Raw genomic sequence first — 21819 nt, 5'->3', positions numbered from 1 at the left:
GGGCAAAAGTCCCGCGACGAGAGAACTAGTTTTCTCTTCTAGGAGAAACGTCCCGGAAGCGACGTTTCGGCCTGTACCTTGTGTTCGGTTCGGCGAAACTCGCTTTTGGATTTTGATTATCAAGAAAACTCGATTCACCGATCCCCCGGTCCCGGTCCCCGGATCCCTGGGATTCCCGCGGAGAGAAACGTGTGTAACGTGTCGCGCGCATCCACGGGCCGGCCGAGAGTCATGGAAAGCCCTGTTAAGGTCACAGGGTTCGTCTGAGGTCACAAACGGCTGTTTCTGCCAGTTTGACGTTCTTGGTCGAACGACTTTCTTCGCTCTCGACGAAGACGATTGTCTCGACGGTAAATAAATTTCCAAGCCACAAAGATAGTGAAATTAAAAAAATTTGCAGTGTTATAGTCATTTAATGATAATGATTTTTTTAAGAATCTAGAAGATTAATTTTAAAATTAAGAAAAATAAATTCGAGATTAATTTTCTAAGTTTAATTTTCTGGAAACTTTGAAATTAATCGAGAATTAACGAATTATTTTTTTATTTAAAAATGAGATATGACAAATATATTTTAGAATCAACAAAATACATATGTATTAAAATATAAATACAAGCTATAATCTTTTTCGAATGTTAAAAAAAGATAGTGTTTTATTTAATTCTTTATTGTTTTATTCTTGAAATTTTATTTGAAGTTTTATAAGTTTTATTCTTTGTTATATAAACCCAATAACGATGTTTTTGAATTATTCGCTCCGATTAAGTCAATTTTCATATCACGTGAAAGCACATTATTCATGAGCTAATAGCGACATCGTTTTCTTCAACAAGTTTATAACAAGGATTATCGGCGATAGTCACTTATTTATACGACGATTTTATGTCGGTTATCGTTAACGAAACACAAGAATTCTTGTAGTTTTGTTCGATTAAATTTAAATGGTTCTCTCGCATTGCTTGACGTTTCCAAGCTCGCGCGGTGCTTACGTAAAGAGATTGGTCGCCTAAAAAATACAAGCAGAATTTTCTGCGCTCATGCTCGCTCGCTCCTTATCGCATTAATTATAAATATGGCAACATGCCGTCGCGTTGAATGCTTGTTGACATGCTGAAGCGTTCTTTCTATCGCGTCTTCGATTATCGCTGTTGCTTTCGTAAGCGAGTGTGTTTTGAGTGTATATGAAAACCAATCGGCCGCGTTTGCTTCATTCTAGATTAGTGTCAGAATATTTATAAGAATATTAATATTTATAACTGAAGTTAATGCATATATATGCAGATGTTTCGCAGCGTGAATGTAAATACAGTTAATTCTAAAGGTAAATTTAAAAACTCTGTAGTGTATGCATGAATAACTTTATATAAATTAATATAAATTATAAGCTGTTATATTTTCCAACAATTATTTTTATATATTTGAACGGTTACAATTTGATTAAATAATATATTGCTCCATAATCTTAGTTTTATTAAGATATATTTTAACAGAATTTTAATCATTATTAATTTTAAATAATTTTAGTTCTATTATTAATTCTGAATAAATAAGAATTGAATAAAATTAAATAATATATATATATATATATATATATATATATATATATATTTATAATAATTAATAAATTATAACGATATTAATTATTATCTTTACACAGTCGGAATTAAACCTCAAACCAAGAACAATTCAATAAAAACATTTAAGGTTTCACTTTTTCGATGTTTTTTATTTAAACATAAAAGCAATATATATAATCAGTTTGATTAACACTCAATTTTAATCTTTAACTATCTCTGAGTTTGACATCTGTGGAAAAGAAATGGGACTTGGAATAAATCCAAATTTAATAATGATATTTCAATTACATATGGGCTGCGTCATTAAAGTTAATGACGCAGTTCATATGTAACTGAAATATTATTATGAAAATGTGGATGGCGATCTAATTATATCCCCGCTGATATCAATATGGTTATCAATTTCTTGCCAGTCGACAGTAAACGTGACGCAATTCAGCTAAGCGACAAGCCAAGTTTGCGAAACGATCCGATCTTGTATTCGCGAAGGTCTCTGGTCGCCGTTTCTCGTCGCCGCGATTTTAATCTTAAGGGCCGTGCATTGTCATTCATCGCGCGCAATATCGTTCCTCCGGAACGAACGACTTCGAATTCGAGAGTCCCGGAATGTAGAAACGACCGTTGTCTCGGACCTAATGTCGCGGAAGAGAATGGGGGAGAGAGAAGGGACAGAGAGTGCGGTTGAAAAGGAGAGGAAAACGGGAATCGAGTCGGATCATGGGAGTGTATCGTTTCCTATTTAGCGTCGCGGTCGAAACTTTTAAGGGGCGGCTCTTTCTCTCCCTTTCTTTCTTTATATGTCGGAAACTGAAGGAAGAGGAAACAACGTGGTGTGACAAGGAGGGAAGGAGTCTTTTCTCTCGTGCTCGGCAAAGTTGCGGTCTCGAGGTCTCGCCGATGGTCAATCCTGGTACCCTTCGACCGAACGGACACGGTGTTTGTTTGTTCCGCTTTGGGTGTCACAACACACCCACTACAGATCGCAGCGGGGTGCTAACTAGCGTTACGTACTTGTCTAGGATACAAGGGGCGAGCAATCTTATCAAGAGATAGAGAGTATAATTGTTGACATTATTAACTATTAAAAATTTTTTAAATGCTTGTATTCCAAGATAACTTGTATCCCGAACAAATAATGGTTTTTTATTGAGTAAATACATGTATTTTATATTAAATTTAATTTACTAAAATGATATAGATATATATGAAAAATGACAAATGTCTATTTTTAGAAATTTCTTTTTTAAATTATCAGAAGTGAGATAAAAATTATAATATTTATTCATCTTTTTTTTTATTTTTGAATATTTGATGCGAAAGCATTGCCACTTGTATCTTTTTGCTTTGTCTCGCTAAACTTATGCATTTGCTTCCATTATGCTAGCTATTTGAAGAGATATACGTTGCGATCTTGTCGCTCTATTAATCGAATCGGCGATTCGGGGTTTCCGGGCCGTTGACCGCGTCGCCGTTCGTAAAGTTACAGGCCGATCACACACTCCTTCCGTTGCGGCGGCTCGCCGCGCGAGTGGAATTTTATTTGCGTCCAAGAGCGAGATTTACTGCCCCCGTGCGACACAGGATATGGGAACCTTCGGCTCTCCGATCTCAGGGTCCGGCTGCGTAAACTTTTGGAACGAACGAGAGTTCCTCTCGAGAGCTTCTCCGATCCCCTCAACCCCTCGCTCCGTTTTCCCTGCCACCTAACTCATGCTTGCGGACTCCCGTATGTGGTGTCCGACCCCTCTCGCCGGACACGGTTCATAAACATTTTAAACAAAATTTGGGAAAATCTGAATTCGTCTTGCGAGAAGGGTCGGAAAGGAATCGTCGAGAGGAGAGGAAAAAAGGGAGACGCGAGGTCCGATTTATATCACGAGACGATGTCCATGCACTTTCATAGGTAAGCATGTATTACATATAGTTGTACAGAAGAGAGTAGGACATGCATGCGCACACACACACACACACACGAGCGCTCCAAACCTCGGACTTCTCAAGGCCAACGTGCGGTCGACAACTTTGCGGCATTCATTTCCGCTTCCGCTTTATGTTTCCGCTTTATGTAGACATTTGTGCATATGGAAAATCTTTGCGGCCGAATTCCAAATGGAATTCGGTGATCGTTGCGGCGAAAGTTATTCTGTGTCGAATTTCCATATAGATTACGTGCGACACGTGCAACATTGATTTTACTTATCCTTTCTATAATTGGCATGTCTCTGTTATATTGCATATCAGATATGCGGAAGACGTCTGAAGAAAGTAAAGAAAATAAAAATATTCAAGATGTATACGATTTTATATTACATTTGAAAAAGTAAGATATTTTTTTTTTTTAATGTTATTGTGTATTTTTGATTATTAACATTTTAATATTAAATTTTATTAAAAGTTGTATATTATAGAAATTTAATATATTTAATTTTAATATTAAATTTAATTATAATATGTATAACATATTTAATATACATATTATTTAATAACGAATTCATAAATGTACGTATTTAATTTATTTTAATATTTTTTCTTTTTTTTTATAAAAGCTAGACAACATTTTTTATTAAAAGACTATTTTAATTTCACGATTATACATCTAGTTTTTTTTTGCAATGTCTATATATATTGAAAGTACTCTCTCTCGAAGTTTAAAATAATATTTGAGTGCAAACAATATTTTTACATTGTCAATCTTACTCACTCCCTCCGTTTTTCAATTTTTTATTTTTCGATACCACGAATGAAATAAAGCTATAGTTCGCGAGTTTTTAATACATTTATCGACATCCGAGTTATTTATGTCCACACGTGACAAGTATTTCAGTTTGCTCAATGGAGGGTCCGGGTCTCGGCTTTTGCCCCGAACTTTGGATCAATAGCTTAAAGCTTAACACTAAAATTCTGTTCTGAATCATGGCATTTTGCACCAAATTCGTATTCCCATATTTATGTCGAAATACATATTTTTTAATAAATAATCTGTTAGCATATTTTTTAAAAAAAGTTTATTACGTGTCACTAGACTATTAATACAAATATTTTACAATAAATTCTTATGTTTAATTTTAAAATGTCGCCAGTAGATAAATTAATAAACAAAGTGTTTATACGACCAAACTGGCAATTTATTGTTTGATTGTTCTATCACAACGTTTCGACCATATGGTTTTGGTCCTTATCAAGTGAACGCAAGTAATCTTTCCGTAATCAGCAAACACAAATTAGAATTTGATCATGACTTTGCTTGATATTCTGCATACTGAAAAACATGTAAGAAAGAAAGAAATAGCTAAAATGTTTTTTATTAAAAAAATTTGACAACACTATTAACTCTCAAAAAGACACAGAGAATTTAAACAACATATACGATAGATTAATAAAGGTCGTTTAGTCGTTCTCAGTATCCCAAACATAGTGGTTGACACAATGTCAGTTTGACATTTCGATTTTTCTCTTTCTACTTTTTAACTATACGTAGGCACATAATTCCGTTTATTTCATTTGTAACGTGACTATCATTATTTATAATATTGTTATTGTTAGTTCACTTGATAAGGAGCAAAACCATATGGTCGAAACGTTGTGAAGATAGAACAATCAAACAATAAATTGCCAGTTTGGTCGTATAAACACTTGTCTATTTTACAATAATAGTTAACTTTTCTTTAATTTATTATATTATTTGAGGCATTTTAATTTTCTATTTATAGATCTTTAGACTCAAAGACATAAGTTAGAAAAAGATAAAATCTTTTCTCTTACATTACTTATATTGATGTATCATTACATATTATATTTATATGATACATATATAAATCGCATATAATAATCATAGGTAAATATATAAAATAGATATGGGGAGGGAGGGAGGGGGAAGGAAGAGAGTTGACTATGGATAGAAATAAAAAGACGCAGAAGAAAAGCAGCGATGAGAAAACAGATCGCAAACGGCGACAGTAATTCTGTCGTTGGCGTCGCATGAATACCACAGTGATTGCCATCGTGGAGTGCAAAATAATTTATTCGCGGGGCATCGCGTCCGCGTGAGATTCCTAGTGATTCCTTAGATTGATATTCTCAGCGCTCCTATCTGAAACACCGTCCAATAATGGAGTATTGTTTTATTAATTTTATCTAGAGAGAGAAAGAGAAAGAGAAGACGTACCATTTTTGGAATCCGCTTAAATCGCATATTATGAAACACACTCAGTACTTGATATCGCACTTGTGAATAAAATTATCTATTTTTTTTTTTTATATTTTACATTTAATTAAAATAAATGTTTGAAAGAGAGAATTGAGGAGAAATTATTTTATTTTTTATAATTAACTCATTACGAATTATCGCTTCGTTAGCTTTATCTACTTTAAGATGAAAAATAAAAATATTATTTTATAATTTAAAAATAATATCACTGTTTAAATTAATTTAATTTATAAGATAATTAAGAATGTTGTTTCTCGTAACAAAATACGAAAGAAAAGTTAGAGATATATAGGAGATTATTTATTTTGATTGAAGTAAAAATAAGATTACACATACGAAGATTATCAAAATTAATAAAAAATATAAGTGCTAGGATATATGACAAAAATATAAAAATTTTTTATTTTTATTTGCTATATACGATGCGGAAGTATATGTGGTGCCAATTAAAGCGTCGAGAAATTTTCGTAAATGGTGTTTTAGAAATTTCTTGGATCTCTTTTGCGGTAACAAGCGGGTAAACAGCGAGAGAAAGAAGAAATTTCTCCGACGTGCTCTCTGGAAATGCGTCAGGTCTCTGGTCCTCGCGTTATAATGACCAATAAAATGAAACCATAATCGATTTCTCGCCAATCGAACTGCGCTCCGGTATAGTCAATTTGCCTTCGGTTAAGTGGTTTACATCCGGCCAACACGTCGTCGTAAAATCGTTTACATTGCGCTGCTTAGACTTCTTACGCCGATTTATACATAAGCTGGAGTCCCCCCCACCCCCCACCCTCCAGCTTCGTTCGTTTGGTCGTTCTTGCGCACCATCGAGATCTCGTTACCGAGCAGTACCTTAATACGAGCGCTGCGCGGATTGACGTCGTTATTTACTTTGCTCATTTGCTAATGTCTGCCGATAACGTATTACCATCCTTTGCGCCGTATGAATTTATAGATAGCTATTACTTGGACCGCTTTTTGCATTCGCGATCATGAGCTTTATTTGCGATCGCAATGTTTCTCTTTCCGATGTAGCAACCGTGAAAATAATGATGAATCAGTAATGACTATATTAGCGAAAATATTACCGTTATCATGTCTCAACTAATATACATAATTGGGCGATTTATAAATGGCTATATACAATTTTACTCTGGTATTATTTTTCTTTAAATAATATATTGAGAGCGATATAATACATTGAGAGAGATTTTATTTCGCAGCTATTCTACTTTTTATAGTAAAAAAGATTCAAGTACAGGATCTCTCTTCCCTTAATTTCTATCATTGATTCAGGTCATCAAGGTACATGTGAGACAGATATTATCGTCCAGAGTTAATCGTTTTAGACAAAATTTTCTCTCGACTGTAGGAAATGTGGCGATACTAGCTTTACATCGCAATAAGCCTCAAGTATGGCAGCGTATTTGTGCGTTTTCCGCGCCGGAGAGCAAACGGAGACTCGAGCGCATTGTCGAGCCGGTCGCATGGCTGCCTCTCGTGAATTTACAACGCAAGAGGAGTCGAGTAAAATATGCGATATGCGACGTTTCCCTTGTTCGTTGCCGCGCGAAAGGCTCGGCGAGTCCCTGTAAATTATACGGCAACGATAAAATTGTGCGGCAGTAATTTCGCGGGTGCACCGTACTCGCTCGTCATCGTAGATGTAAGCACGCGACATTAATATGACGTATCATTGTAACGTGTCATGGGACACAATGATTAAAGTACGAAGAGAAAGTCGATCTAGATCTCGATACTATCAATCTTCGTTTTTTTATTTTATTTCAGTAAATAATAAAAAATATTGGAAAAAAACACAATTTATAATATTAAAATAAAAAAAAACAATTGTGTTTAAATTGTCTTTTTAAACGAAATAATTTTATTACTCAAAGCGTTGTTCTATAATTTTGATAATGAATAATTAAAGAAATAAAATAGCGCATTAATAAATTAAAAATTAATACGCTTTGCTTTAGCCTATCGTGTTTTCATATCATACATGTGCAATTGTAAAAACAAACAAGCTCACGAAAATGTCAAACGATACGGATATACCGGGTGGCCATGCGTTCGTCTCGACGCCTGTGGTAACCCGTTCTCGGATTCCAATGGGTGTTTTATCGCGCGCATATGTCGGCGAATTGATCCGCTCGGTCGTAAAGCAAATGACATTGCAAAAGGAGAGAAAGGTACCCCTATTATTTTATGAAATGAAATCATTAACGTTCTAGTCAATGGAGCCTGTAATTGGGACGACCATATAAGAACGAACGCGCGCCCAGAAGCAATGAATCGATTACGGGAGTAGATGGCTAATGTTATTTTCGCGGTATCTTGACATGTAAGATAGATCCTTTTACTATTAAGTGTGAGCATGGATTTTATGCAATATTCATCAAATCTGTTATGTTATAATCATCAAAGTTTCGCAAAATTAAAAAAAAAATAATAATTTACTTGAAAAATATTTTTAGAAAAATTAACCCGCATTCTTATTCGATTTATTCTTTTAAACTGATGATGATAATAATTATTAATATTATTAAAAATAATAATAAATAATTGTGACTAAAAAAGTTTTACTATACCTTAGAACACAACTATGAGAAAAAGAGGGACAGATAGAGTATAGTATCATAAATAAAAATTTTAAGATATTAATAGAGTTTTATAACTTACAACTTTTTATTTCAAAAAAGATTATCAATACAGAATAAAAAAATTATAACTCGTATTTTATCTTCAAGTAAATATCGCATAATTTCTTCGATCTCGTGAAGATGATGAAAACTCTTACGCACATACGTGAACGGGGATGATTTCACGTATATCTCGCTAACGTCGAAAGGGATGTCGCGCACGCATAATCGGGAACGCGAAGTAACGCCGGGGCACGGGTGCCGAGGGTGCGAACGTGGACGTCGGCCACATTTAACTCGTTACAAAGTACTCGTTCGGCTTTTAATAATGCACCTCGATCGCGCGTCGAGTCGCGTTGCGGCTCTCCTCCCGCTCGCCGCGCCCGTCACCGTAGCAACGCGATATCGTTCTCGGGGTTCGGGCATTGTGGCAGGTTTCACCCCGGGATTCCCGCCGCACCGCGCGCCACATCCTGCGGGATCCGCGGGGACACGCAGGAGAGATCTCTGAAGTGGTTCTCTCTTTCTCTCTTCTGTTCTCTCTCTCTCTCTCTCTCTCTCTCTCTCTCTCTATCTATCTCTGTTGTCGAGAGGCGATCGAGCGAGGCTTCGACAAACTCACTCGAAACTTGACGGAGACGAGTTTGCACGCGTGCCCGCGTGCGTGAGTGCGTACGTAACGCGCCGCCAGGGTAGGATCACGAACGGTGGGAGAAGAGGGGGGAGGGTTCCGTCGAGAGGCTGCGGATAATCGAGGTCTGCTCCGGCACGGGGATGTACGCCACCCCCTATCGTCGCGCCACATTGATGGCAAGCGACCGACCGAGGACGGATTAATTCTGCCGGATTAGCGGCTTTGCGTCGAATTAGGCACCGTTACCGGCTAATAAAATCATCGAGACGCGCCCGTTGCCGCTCCCCGATGCGTTCGCTGCCTGGGAAACTTGCCTTCGCCGCCGGCTATAGCGGAGCACTGTAGCGATCAGCGTCTTGTCGGAAATTTTATTCTGATCGTATTATCGGGGAAAGCTACTTGAAGTCTATAGGGTGTCCCGTAAAGTTTGCGTCAAATTTCGAGAGTTCATTTCTTTGAACGATTTTATGAAATTATAATATCAACGTGGAAAAAAAAATTATCTATTACTGACATGTTCCGTAACTTTCTACGAATTTCAATTAACTGATCACCGTAATTAGATTTATACAATATAATTATTGCAACAAGAATAATTTTAACTTTGCTGAAAAATTATATTTTATTTTATTTTATCGAGACATAATAAAATGTTGGAAAAAGAGTCGAAGTTTTATCTAAAATTGCTGTTATTTGATTCTAACATAAGTTTGATCTTTAATTAGCTAAATTTTAATCAGTTTGACATAATGTTGTATTCATAAAAATGACAGATAATTACATATGATTCGCGAAAACTTTTAACGCGCTAGGTACATGTTATCGAAGACCACGAGCAGAATTCCTGTTCGAAATCCGGGGGTTTGTTCCGCGGTTAATTAAAGTATCACGACAGAGCGTTTACAAACGAGGCGGGACGTTTCGCGACAAAAGATGGAAGAGTCTCCCTTCGTGCGCGTTCACTTTGAACCGATATCAAGCTGAGAGAGGGTCGAAGGCAGCTCGCGGAATCGAGGGTCGGATTCGCGTTCTCGTTGTTCGTGGCATATCGAGGGAAAGCATCCGACCGGAGTCGGATTAATTCTGCCAGATTAACGCCTTTGCCGGTACACGATCTCTTGACGGGCTAATGAAAGTCGGAGAGAGATTTCTTCTCCTCCTCTCCGTGAGATCTTCGAATTAACGGCTAGAAATCCATTTCTGCCTATTATCCGTATCGTCAATCGCCGCCCTATTATCGAACCCAATTAGCCAGATATTACGTATTTCTCGTCATTATGCTTCTACTCGATTGCATGGCGCGGTCTCGCTTTGACGAATCGAACTTATTAGTCGAAGCAAAAATTTTCTTTTTTTTCGTGGGGAACTATTTACAGAGTATGATATAATATAATCTATTAAGCAACTATCTTTAGTATCCTTTCTGGATATATCGCGTAACATTGTAAAAAAGAATTATTCAATTTTTAAAGAAATAAATATTCAAGGGATAAAATTGAAAATGTCAAACATCTGACAGGTTTTATATCAAGTGATGAGTTTGGTTATTAAAATATTTTTATCAAGAATTTAATCTTACATTAAAAATGATCGTATAAAATAATTTTATGTATTACATTTTATTTTATCTATTTAAAATCTACTTTATCTTATTAAATTGCTAGTCTAAATGCAAGTCTAAAATATTAGTTGATAAATAAAACGAAAAAATAATTTTTGCTTAATTAAGAATAAAGATTCAGTGATAAAACTTTTTGAAAAATATTTTTCTGAAACTGTTTTGAAAAATTTAATTACAGCGAGAGAAAATGAAATTAAACATGAAATGTAATTTACGTAGTCATTAAAATAAATATGCTCACTATATGAGACATGAGTGTGTACATCAGAAGTTTAACGCATTCTCGAATATCGATTCGCGACGAAAGAGTACTGTCACGAATTGTCCATTGATCCGAGGATCGTCGGAGGGTCGAGCGCAATTAGAGCGAGACCGATTCTCGTCCAAGATGAACGAGGGTCCCTTCCCAAATTATCGTGGCCGGTCGACTATTTCACGACGATCCGCGAGAAATTTTTTCGTCCTTCGACGCTCTCTCTTCAAGCTGCGTGACATTGCGGAACTCGGAACAAGCTCCAGCGGCCGTTTTTGTCGCGAGTTCGAGTTGGAGCCGGCCCGGGACCGATTTTCCAGTCGATGATTCGCCGCCGGCGAGCGACTCTATTACCGTCGTGTGCTCTAAAAACCGTTGGTGCACATACGGTTCGCTTTTTTCGCCCTCAACCTCGTCCGTGCGATTGAAGGGCCAAGGAGGGAAGGAGGGGCACAGAGGAGAAGCAGATTGAATGAATGAGCGAGCGAAGTTTATTTAGATCCTGTATCACAAGAAAGAGACAATATTATCGCTTTTTATTTTAGCGAATGAAATATTGCTAGACTGAAATTGCGATATTTTAATTTGTTTGGTTGCGCTCAGAAGAGTCAATGGTTCAATGTATAATGACGTTTTGCAGCAATTAAATTCTAGTTGAATGAATAAGTATAGTCACAATTTATTGTATTCGCTACTACTAACAGCACATTCGAGCAAATGAGAAGCTTTAGAAAAAAAAACAATCTTTCTTATTTAATTACAATATAAAATAAACTATCAATGAATAAAAAGTATCATTAAAGTAATGAAGATATGTATTAGTATAAAGAAGAAAATAGTCGCGAAAATAAAATCAGATAAAGGAAATTAGATTCTTTTAATGGAGAAAGAAAGAGAAAGAGAGAGAGAGAAGAGTTAAATCAATATCTCTTATAAGAAGAAGGGCAAATGCGTAGGAAATAATATTTGATAGGTACATAAAAATGTGTCAATTACAGTAGAGATAAAGATTTTAACATATTTCGCACTAACATCACAACGAAATACCGACAAATATGAAAAATGGCCGAAGTGGAGAAAATACAAAAAGGTGCGTATAGGAAAACACGGTGGAAGGACATACTCGCGTACGCACGTATTCCAGCGAGAAGGAACCGCTGAGAGGAGCCTCTCGTTTTTCATTTCTTTTCACGAGCGCGACGGACAAAGGCCATTGTGGAGGATCCCATTGTGGAGGATTAACGTATGCACACACGTATACAATACACATATGCACATGTGTTTAGCCGGCGCGACTGTGTGAACGCGTGCGCGCTCTCTCTCTCTCTCTCTCTCTCTCTCTCTCTCTCTTTCTTTCTTGGCCCGCCCGTGGAATATGCACGCATGTGCATGTGCACCCGACCATCGAGGAATCCGAGCTGTTGACCTCCCGGGTGACACGTTGCATATTTATATCAGGAAACGATCGGCTGTCACTGCGCGTGCGACGGTTATACTCTTCGTGCCGATAGATCTGACAAGTAGAAAAGTATATGTCCGAAAATTCATTTTTTCCGTGGATATATAAGTCTGCGAAGATCCAGAATCATGAATGTGACTTTCTCGAAATGAATTTTATTTTCGGGATAAAATTTTTCAAGATGAGAGATAGGTGAATAAATCACAGATTATTAGATGGATATACATATGGCATAGAAAAATCCTTAATATTTAATCACATTATTCATAAAAAGTCAGATTATACGCGTACAATCCTTTAATTATCACATAAATTTATTGAATCTTTTAACTTGAATCATCCCAAAAACATGTACACATGTATATATCTTTAGGAATTTCAATATTTCAAGTATACATACACATAATTGAAGAACCTCATTCTTTAACATATATTTTCTTAATTAAAACACAATACATAATAATGTATTCAATATATCCGATCAAACGGCGGAAGTTGTATTGTAGCTGGTTGTATCGAACCCCCTCCCCCTCGCCCCTCGCGTCGCGTCGCGTCGCGTCGCGTCGATGCTCATTGTTGCACGCCGTCGAGGAATCCGAAGAGGAAGATGACATCGCGGTTTCGTTCGTGAGAAGTCGACGCGAATAGTATCGTCCAGCTCGACGTTTAACCGTGGCGCGAGTCAATAGAAGTGCATAGCGCTCGAGCCGGCCCCGTAGATAGCAACAAACGATAGGGATTAAAGTGGACGACAGTTTCTACGATCTTTCCCACGGATCGTTGCTCATCGCGAAAGTACTTTGCGATCGACGCTTTGGCGATTTGTATATAATAAGCTTACGATGGAGGGCTGAAAGAGTCGTAACTATTAGATATACAGAAACGATTGTATATCTGATGATTTGCGAAAATATTTGTGACGTCAAGCCTCGATGAGATTGCTGGTTTTATGTTTAGAATCATTACGGATGTAAATTAATGATCAAAACTGACCTGGCATGCATGAAACAGCATACTAGATTATTTTATATATGGCACTATTGGAAGAGTACTGATAGTCTGTAAAAAACTTTAAAAAACTATTCAGAAAGATTAATATTTAGTCACTTTGTAAGAAATTTATTATTTTATCGTTTTTTTCATCTGTATTTAATATGATATTAAATGTGTGAAAAAATATTTCTAACATTTATGCGATGATATTTTTGTAATAACAATAATTTTCTTTAATAATTTATTTAAATTTAATGAGATAATATTAATGTCAAAAATGTCATAAATTACAGATACACGTAATAAATGAATATTTCTTTCCCTTTTGAGCTGATATAGTATATTAAGTACATATATATATATATATATGATTAATAATATTAGAAAATTTATCTCACACATACATCTTTCACCACATTACATATAATTATTAATCGTCTTATATGGCATCATATTATGATTATTATAACGTATATATTATTTCGCATTACCTCTTATATTACGTATCGCGTCTATTATTACGCTTTCCGAGATGACTCGTACGTGGCACACAAACGTATCCGCGATAATATCTGATCGTTGGTATCTTCGCGCAAAATAAGACTCGGTCCTATTCGTCGAGGAACGTACGTCGGGATTTAACAAGAGACGCTATCGCGGTTCTACGAAGATGGGCAGGCATGGATCCACCGCTATATAGGTTCGGCTGGTGCTATCAATGACGCTTAGCAACGCGGAAGCCATTAGCCATATGGCATATGGCATGCTGTAACACCGTACATACTATGCCATGGCGTACCTCGTATTGCGGTACGTCCGTACGTCCGTCAGTGGTCGCGCTGCGTAGCATCGAGCGTTGCATCGAGCAACGGCGATTGCCGAGAGAAGAAAGATGAGGAAGAAGAAAAGGAAAGAGGCGGCTGGCGTGAGGGAAAAGCGCGCGAGAAACGCTCGGTCTCACCTTCCATGTTACTTTTGAAAGATAAAGCCGAGGATGCGGATGTGTGTATTGTATACGCGCGTAGACGGTATACCGAGTGTCCGTTTGCAATTTTCTTTCGTAGTTTGGATTCTTGCGTAGATAAGCAAGAAGAGGAAATATTCGTGAGAATACGAGGGATCTGAATCCAAGTTCAATTATTTAGCTGCTGCAAAATTAAACATCTTTGTAAATAGAAAACATTACAAAATCTTCATATATAATGTCGATTTATTTATTTGAATTGAGACTAATGCTAAGCTAAAAGAACTGACGCACTTTAGCGCACGAGTTGCATCTTTAAATAATTGAATATGTCTGACATTGATAATTACAAATGTCCGTAACACTCTTCGGAAATAAAAATGATCTTCCCCCTCTCGTAAATCGCAAAGTTGTATGATTCCGGGGCCCGGATTAATATCCCGACATTAATCAGCGTTCTAATTAATTTACTCGCTATGACACGGAGGGCTCCCCTAATTAGCCGTGCCCGACTCTCGCCGGTGTCGAAATCTTGCACCGTGGGCTCTTACACTATCGTCGTCGTCATCATCGTCGTCGTCGTCGTCGTTGTTGTCGTCGTCGACTTCGTCGTTATTGTCGTTGTGTCGGCAGTTCGCCAATTTGTAAACACGAAACTGGGAACGCACAGAACCTTCATTTATAATAGTACGGTTTCACGGTTTGCTTTAACACACGGGTCCGAGAATTAAGATTTAAATTCGCCGTTGCGGTATCAACTTCGCGAATTTTATCGCAGAAGGGGAGAAAGATCGATTATTGCTATATGTTTAATTCCATATAGGATTAATTGCAATATTCATAATCGCGCACTTACGATATATTTTGAGCAAGAAAGTTCTTGTATGCGATATTTTTTGTTGGTTAATCTTTTGAGCGTTCTGAGTAATTTATATTTGTATTTATATAATTTATATTTATATAATTTATATTATTGCTTTGTGCGAATATTTCTCTTTTGAAAAATTATCTTTGTTTTTATTTCTTCTAGTGAAATTAAAATTAAAAATATTACTTAACGCACGAGTAACATGAATAATATATATATATGTAATATATTTCCGAGAATCATACACACACGCGTGTATATAAATTGTTTTATAAATATATTAAATAATTTTAGTATAATTAATCTTATGTCAACTTACGAAAAAGGCATATAAAATGCGATGTAGTTTTTGGTACATATAATAAAAGAACCCTGTCCGTTTTTCGCCATTAAGGAAGACCGCTCCGATTTCGCCCGCGAGGATCTTTCGTTCCGTTCAAGAATCATCGTCGCCTAATGTACGCACGATGCACTTCGGCGTGGCTGCAATACGGAAATGAACGTCGAGCAGTCATAAATTCCCCCATTCCCACCGTCCGTCCGCGACTTTTGTACGGACGATAGTATAATAGCATAAATAGCCCGTCCGCACGGTACGTTGCATCGCACGTATAAGACAAAGTGTTAAGATGCAGGGGTAGACTCGGGGCGCACAAAAAGGCCCTATTAATTATGACAGGTTGATGTACGAGCCGTGCACACGGACCCAAGCGAATGAATTCGATCCTTGGTGATCCTGAAAGAGAAAGAGAGATGGAAAGAGAAAGAAGAGGAGAAGAACCGGCCGCGCTCGACTCTCGTCTCCTTGCGCGAGGATCGTGGTCCTTTTAAATCTGTTCCTCGAGCTGGGTCGGGATATCCACTTCGTAACGTTAGACGCTTATCTAATACTAACAAAATTATTATTGTCCGCACGAAATATATAACGTTATGTTATTAAAAATGGAAAAGTAGCATTTGGGAGGAGTTTATTATAAATTATTTACTCGTTTGTTGCGCGTTTGAATGAATAATAGCATCACATAATAGAACAGATAAAATTTTTTATGATAATGTACTATATGTCAATTAAAATTGTTTTAGAGGAAAAAAATTTTGGGATTGTCTTCAGCTTTCTTCTTCTTTCAAGTAAAGAGTTAATAATTAAAATTAAAAAAAGAATAAGTATATATATATAGATCGAAAACTTAAATGTATATGAAAATTTGATATAAGAGGCTGCAACAAAAAAACAGACTATCATATTTTAAAAATTATTTTTCAATTAAAAAATATATATTTTTATATTGCGTGAAATATTTATTTGTGTTAGATTAAATTAAGGTAACAAAATATATTTTTCTTAATATAATAAAATATTAATTTCCCTTTGATATGATTAGATATTAATTATAAAGACAAGTTTTTTCTTTATTCTTATCTTTATTTACATCCAAAATTCTTCATCTCTGTAACGAGAATTGTAACGAAAACAAATAACTTCACTTTGAAAATTATGAACAAGCGAAGGGATCGTGTATTTGGATATCACGCTGGATCAGCCAATAGATATTTCTTTAATAAGCGTAAAGGCGATCTCTTGTTTTTCTCATTCTCTCTTACTCTCGGCATGGCGTACTTATGGTAATCCAGCCGATGCGTTTTATCGACAATGGCAGGACGGTACCGCAAGTATTAAAAGCTTCGCCTCCCCTGTCAACCCTTTCTTCGAGCCCTCGCTCCCGAGGGATGCACCCTATCATCGGTACACTCTCGGTCTCTCCCCGGGGAGACAATGATGCCCTCCCCCCGATCTTCATCCTCCCTCTCTCCTATATCCCGACCGCCACTCTCCTCTTCCCGCTCTCGGATCTCAATCGCTCGCAAAAAATCTCATTTATCCATTGTGTTCCGCGTTACCCGGTGAAAGGAGAGTCGAAAAGAGAAAGAAAGAGAGGGAGAAGCGGAATAGAGAGAAGAATGAGAAAGGGCGTTTATCTATTCTTGCTCTCGGTTTCTAGCTCGTGCGGATTATGCACTGCGGCGTTCTTGTAAGACGTGTTTATTAAGGCGCGTCCCCGTTTTCTCTCCCCTCTTCTTTTTTTTTCTTCCTCCTGATCCTTGTCTTCTCGGTATCGGAGGTCATGCGTTGAATGGATCTCGGGGGTCGAAACGCGCGCGCGCGGTCCATAGGGTCCGGATGACTTGCGTGCGCATTTCATCACGAGCTGACCCGTCGCGGGCCGTTTGCAGCGCGTGAAGAGATCCTCTTTTTTTTCCAAGCCGGTGTCTCGCTTCACCTGCGAGCATCACCGGCACCCGGAATCGATTCTTCGCGGCGACATGATGCGCTTAGCGTAGGAAATCGATAGCACGATGCGACATCGTTGATTTTAATCGTCATACATCCCGATCTCTGGTAATCCTATAAGTCCCGTTCCGAGATGTTTAGCCAGACCTTCGGATGTTACACTCAGATTTCGGTAGCGACTGATTGTAATCAGATATCATGCGCATGGGAATAAACCGCGATGAACAAGTTTTTGATGAAAAAATTATTATTTAATTTATTTTTAGATTAGATATAGTCCTTTTTGGATGATATAGATAATAAAGATTTAAATTTTTTTTTAACATTGCAAACAATTTTCATTTATTAATCAGAATAAGTTTCTTATAAAATTTTTTTTTTAATATAATCAAAATTTGATCAAATGTCATATTATTATAGAAGTTTATACAATATAATTTCTAAATTAAATATCTTGCAAATAAATTGCAAATAAAAATTAAAAGAAAGCTTAACTCATTATAAATTTATTAAATGTTTACGAAAATTTACTTTATCGAAAACTGTTCACATATATGTTTAATCGCTTAGAACTTGATGACTATTGATATTGTCATTTTGGAAAAATTCAATTTAAATCGAAGCAGAGGATTCGGCAAGTGTTTTAGAGAGAGCACTTCTGTATACACGCGAGATTGCGTGAATAATACGAATTGTCGATGTCATGGTACGCGTTTGCGCGTACGCGCTTGCACGCCGAAGAACAGAGACGAGGGGTCACAAAGCCAGAGATGGAAGGAGAAAACTGCAGATTGGAACCGAGATAGAGAGAGATGAACATAAAGAGGGATGCGACTGTTGGGGTGCAAGTTTCGAAGCTACTCGCTCGTAGTACATGTGGGTGTAGGTGGCTCTCAGGGGCTGCAGAGATGCGAATGAACGGATTAAGGGATGATCCCTCGGCACGGGAGAGGCGCGCCCGCCCTGTCGGCGACGTTAACAGGATTGACGATTAACGTGTGGGTGGTTAGTATGCAACCGTTTTCATTGTTGCCAGCCGGGGCGTAGGCCTCTGTCGCGATACAGCGAGAGAGCAGCGGAATGGTTCCCTTGAATATTTAACAGTCGGGAGATGCAGCCGAACGGGAAAGAAACGGGAGCGTGATAAGGGAAAGCAAAGACGGGCCCATACCAGGGTATTATCGCGTACCGCTTCGTCACCTGATCCGGGATTGGATCCTCGTTGATTTCGCCTGACTACTTCTGGATAGAAAAGAAATTTTTTTTTCTTCTTACATGTAAATAAATTTTATTTATGGATAAATCTTATAAAAATATTGTTGGTGTCATGCTTTTTGTTTAGTAACTAAATTAATAATTTTTTATTGACAATTTATATTAATCAAAACAAGATTACTATATTAATTTTTAATTAATTCGATTTTTCACTTTTGTAAATAATAAAACCGCACAGAAATTGCGAAATAAAATTATCTCGCTAATATTTATTACTATTATTATCTCTTTTATAAATAATATAACAAACAAGGCATAATCCTTAGCAACGCAATTTTCATAAATCAAGAAAGTACGAAGTCACACACTGGAAAGTAGCCACGAGATCGTTGAAGCGGAAACTGCGAGCCGACCGGCCAGCCGTTCTTCTTTTCTCCGGCATATTGTTTCGGTTATGGGCGATTTTGGCCGGGTCCCGGGCCACCCTGCTGATTAATGCTTATGTAATTCATTGCACGAGACGTTAAAGGCATAATCTCCGCGGCCTAACTGGCGGCCCCCTCCTCCCCCCTCGTCTCGCTTTCCACCTCTTTCCCCTTCCTTCGGGCATATCAGTTACCGCGGACAGGTATATGCACGGAGCAACCCATTGGGGCCCCACCTGGCGCGCCGGACTGACCGTGGTTTTGTTTCTCACGAGCAACAAGGGGCACGGGCGCCATTGTTTATACATAGCACGGAGTAATTACCTTTCGGAATCTCGTCGTCGCCGCTGTCGTTGTCCGCTACAGGGACCCACGGTCCCTTCTCTTGGCCTACGGGCCCTCGTTCTTCTTCCCTTTCTTTAAGGATAATCGATCTCCCTCATGTTTTTGCCCTCGACCACGAGGCTATCCGGCAAGAATCTCTCGATTTCATTCTGGTTAAATTCTGACTTTAATACGTTGATTCGATTATCAGTGAAGATTGTGTAAAATCAATATATATATATATATATATATATATATATATATATATATATATATATAATATTATAATATTCTCATAATAATAATCGCATTTTTATTTATGACAATAATACAATTGCCTAATATTTTTATAAAAATCAAAATATTAGTTTACTATTTTGTACTTTCTTACAATATATTGCGATCTTTTCCAAAATTTTTATTTTGCGTTATGCATACAAGAAGACATGTATGTATAATCTTAGAGTTTTAGACTCAAACCAAGTAATATTTTTTAAGCTCGACCTATAACTAACACTTTAACACAGTATTGGAAATATCGCTTTTTGTTTAAATTATATCTGCTTCTGTAGCATCGCAATTTATATTCTTTGAAATTATTATCGACTTAAATCCTCAACTCTGAGAGAAGAATTTTTTAAGAACTCTTCGCGCGATCGATCGAGAGGAATCTTGAGGGGAGAAGGTGGGGGGGGGGGCGAAGAGGAGCGCTTGTCAGAATATTCGCTAATATATCGAAGCTCAATAATCATTGGCGAGGCTGACGGTCAGCGGCCGGGCCGTCTATTCACGCGGTGTTACGCGGCCTTTCACGGATATCGGGTTGCCCATTAGCAACTAGAGAGGCTGTCCAGTAATTACAGCTTAATTAATCTCCCGGTCCTGCCGTGCTCCTTCTCTCCTCCCGGTCCTGCCGACTGATTAACGTTCGCCACTCTCAAAGGAAGAGCCGACCACGCGATGACCTCTTGCGCCGAAAACCAGCTACCAGCTTCCCTGTGTACGCACTCGCTCTCGTTGAGTTGTCGGGAAGCGCTGGTTACGTTATCCTAAACGCTTCAACATGCCGAGATTAAAGCATTAAAGCAGGTGTATTACCTTTAATGTTAAATATATATATATTTTTTTACTTTTATCTAGTACGGTAGATAATATATTTGGGGGTAACCATGTTTGAGATTAGATATGAAAAAGAATACAGATATAAATATTTATCTTTTTCACGAATTCTTTTCTAAACGTAAATATCATCTTAAATAGCGTTATAGTCCATAAATAAAATTTCGGAAGCTAACTATTTTGTAGATATTTATTACAATAAGCAATTTATTTCAAAGCGCTTAATTTTATTCAGAAAATTTCTGAAGTATTAGTTTACGATTTCATTGTCTTAATTATAAATTATAGTTTCTTTTATATAAGATCATCTTGACTTGCGTCAGATGACGAGAATTACGTGCTCGAGAAAAGGTACAAGTGCTTACGCTTGTTTTTAGATGCGCATCCCCTTGTGCAACGCGCTAACGCTTTTCACTTCTCTTTGCATCTAATTTAGCTTTTGTAAGATCTCTTCTCTAGAGTCGCACAGGTGAACAGGTAGACGGTAAACAACTGAATCAGCTTACCATTTTTCGAGGGGAGCGTGTCCCCGTCGAGTTGGTGAGTCGTCGTCGAGCGCGCTCGACTAAAAGATTCATGGAGCAGAAAAACACTAGCGCGCATTGCATTCCCGCGCGATGGAAGGATAATAAGAAGGGATTTTATTACGTAGTCACGAGTCTCTTTGTCGCCATTGTCTAGCTAATTATGAAATACTGCCGAAGACGCTCGGACGAGGCGATTGTGACGGACGACGAAGGGTTGACCGACGCAATGTCTCTTAGGCTTCGACGAGCTTTATCTGCTTTGTACTGGCTATGTCATATATCTCTGCAACAAATATAACATAATTCGGTTACGATAATCACATGCATAAAGTTATAATATATTAGAAACAAGATTTTTTGACATTTCTGTTTAAACCTACGATACGTTTGTCGTTAGATTGATTAGTTATCTCAAGATTTCAGATCAACATTTTTCTAAAATGTTTTATATTATAATTTGATCTTTTAAATACATTTAGGGATATTTAATGAATAAAAAAGATATGATCAAAAAGATTCAATATGGAATTTTAAGATTAAATGCTGCTGAATCTTCTCTTCATCTTAGAATAATCTTTCTTTTTTTCATGGTCGTTTTAACATAAATGTAATTTTAGCTTAAAATATAGAATAATTTTAAATTTCAAATTGACTTATATATAATGAATTATATTTAGAAAAAAAAGTACATTATATTTTTATTAAAATG

General features: G+C 37.2%; 1 protein-coding gene across 3 annotated transcripts in view; it reads left to right on the top strand.

Annotated features, from left to right (window-relative positions):
• Nucleotides 1-21819, top strand: part of LOC126854714 (steroid receptor seven-up, isoforms B/C) — a 197463-nt gene that overhangs the window by 49458 nt on the left and 126186 nt on the right. The window contains exon 1 of one of the 3 annotated variants that reach the window (XM_050601706.1): nt 3467-3481. The exons of the other annotated variants lie outside the window; for them this stretch is intronic. The gene's annotated coding sequence lies outside the window, so the exon portion shown is untranslated. Of the gene's footprint in view, nt 1-3466; nt 3482-21819 lie in introns of those variants that run through there. 3 annotated transcript variants of the gene reach the window in all.

Source organism: Cataglyphis hispanica, chromosome 14 (assembly GCF_021464435.1).
Source record: "Cataglyphis hispanica isolate Lineage 1 chromosome 14, ULB_Chis1_1.0, whole genome shotgun sequence".
Taxonomy (NCBI): domain Eukaryota; kingdom Metazoa; phylum Arthropoda; class Insecta; order Hymenoptera; family Formicidae; genus Cataglyphis; species Cataglyphis hispanica.
This window is presented reverse-complemented; position numbering and strand designations above follow the sequence as displayed.